The sequence below is a fragment of the Musa acuminata genome, unplaced genomic scaffold (genome assembly GCF_036884655.1).
Source record: "Musa acuminata AAA Group cultivar baxijiao unplaced genomic scaffold, Cavendish_Baxijiao_AAA HiC_scaffold_1136, whole genome shotgun sequence".
NCBI classification, from domain to species: Eukaryota; Viridiplantae; Streptophyta; class Magnoliopsida; order Zingiberales; family Musaceae; genus Musa; species Musa acuminata.
In genome coordinates, this window is record NW_027021348.1 from 6722501 (window position 1) to 6724873 (window position 2373).

Here is a 2373-nt window from a genome sequence, read left to right on the forward strand (position 1 = left end):
CAACTTCGCCATGGCAAAGCATCGTGGCGAATCAAGCAAGACGGGGCAAGCCGGAACCTTGCCCCAAGCAGCCGCAGGTGGGCTGCATGTGCACACTCGCTCTCATGCTGTTGGAGCCGCTCACGAGGATCGCGGCAGCGAACAGGATGAGCGAGAAGTTGGCAACTCTCCGCGAGCGGAGGAAGCGCAATCTGGTGCGCTAACAGGAAAAAAGAGTCATAAGGAGAGACTCACGACGGCGGAAACCCGCCTAGATGTTCTGGAAGCGAGCATGGAGGAACTCTACCATGGCCAACAAAGACTTGTTGGGGTAGAGAGCTCGCAAGAGGAAGCGGAGTCCAGGATCGACAAGGTCGAGGCCCTAGTCGACCGACTGTCCGATGACACCAAGGACTCCGTGCAGCACTTGCAAGACGTTGTGGCGGAACTCACGGTGAAGGTGGCTATGCTCACAAGAATGCTAAATGCGGGAGGAGGCAACACCCGCGTTGCACCGCCACAAAACTTGAGGGCACCTGAGCCGCATGGATACGGAGGGGCCAGAGATGCCAAGGAGCTCGAGAACTTTCTGTTCGACATGGAGCAATACTTCCGAGCTATGAGGCCCAATTCTGAAGATACCAAAGTTTCAATAGCAACAATGTATCTGAATGGAGATGCGAAACTTTGGTGGCGAACTCGTTGGGAGGAGATCCAACAAGGTCGGTGTCGAGTCGACACATGGGAAGACTTGAAGCGGGAGTTGAGAACTCAGTTCCTACCGGAGAACACAGAGTTCGTCGCAAGAAGGAAGTTGAGACAACTCCGCCAAAGTACCACCATCCGAGACTTTGTAAAGCAGTTTTCTGCACTGATGCTGGACATACAGGACATGTCCGAGAAGGACAAGTTGTTCAGCTTCCTTGATGGTCTGAAACCATGGGCTCAGCAAGAGCTGAATCGAAGGAATGTTACCGACGTGGTCGGGGCAATTGCAGCTGCAGAAAGGCTCACCGACTTCGTTTCCTCTGAAGACCCAGCGAGAAGGAAACAATCTTCAAGCAATCGCCCTCCAAAACATTCTCGAGGGAAAGATCTCGGGGGCGAACAGAAGAAGAAGAGCTCCCACAAAGGGCCGAACCCAAAAGGCAAGGCCTCAAAACCTGGAGGATGCTTCTTGTGCGGAGGACCGCACATGGTAAGGGAGTGCCCACAGAAGCAGGCACTCAACGCTTTGACAGCTTCCATCCACCCTCCCCGATCGGACAAGGGCAAAGCTGTTGCTCTTAGTTCGAGCAGCTCAGAATCCAGCAGCGACGAGGAGGAGTCGCAAGGACCCCGAATGGGAGCAATGCGTCTGTTGAACGCTATGCGGGGTCAAGTGGGGGAGAACACGAAGACGAAGGCACAAAAAGCAGGAAGCAGCGAACTAATGTATGTGGACATTAAGCTAAATGGCCAAACGACCCGTGCAATGGTGGACACGGGCGCTACCCACAACTTCATAGCCGATCGCGAAGCACAGCGACTTGGGTTGACATTGGAGAAGAGCCCAAGCCGAATGAAGGCGGTGAACTCGGAGGCCAGGCGAATCTCCGGGTTGGCGAAGGGTGTTCCTATCAAAATCGGGACTTGGAGCGGTAACACCAACATGATGGCCGTGCCACTGGACGACTTCCAAGTGATTCTTGGAATGGAGTTTATGCATGCGGCGAAGTTGGTGCCGATGCCGTTCTTAAACTCCCTATGTATGATGGGAGGCGATGACCCCTGCGTGGTTCCCGTCTCTCGGAGAGGAACCAAGGAGCCCCAACACATTTCGGCCTTACAATTGAAGAAAGGGGTGCGAAAGGGCGAACTGACATTCGTGGCTGCTATGAAGCTAGAGCCACTCAACGAAGAGGCCATTCAAGAACCTGCTATAGTGGCGAACGTCTTGAAGGAGTTCGAAGACGTTATGCCACCCGAGTTGCCGAAGACTCTCCCACCACGCAGAGGCGTGGATCACAGTATCGAGCTGGAGCCAGGAGTGAAGCCTCCAGCGAGACCACCCTACCGCATGCCCCCGCCAGAGTTGGCCGAACTCAGGAAGCAGTTAGGTGAACTGCTAAGCGGTGGTCTCATCCGCAGCTCAAAAGCACCTTTCGGAGCTCCAGTTCTCTTCCAGAAGAAACAAGATGGGAGCCTCCGATTATGCGTCGACTATCGAGCCCTCAACAAAGTAACGGTGAAGAACAAGTATCCCATCCCGCTCATCGCGGACTTGTTCGACCAACTGGGCAAGGCCAAGTATTTCTCAAAACTCGACCTTCGGTCGGGGTATTGGCAGGTGCGCATTGCTGAAGGCGACGAAGCGAAGACTACCTGTGTGACCAGGTATGGAGCGTTTGAGTT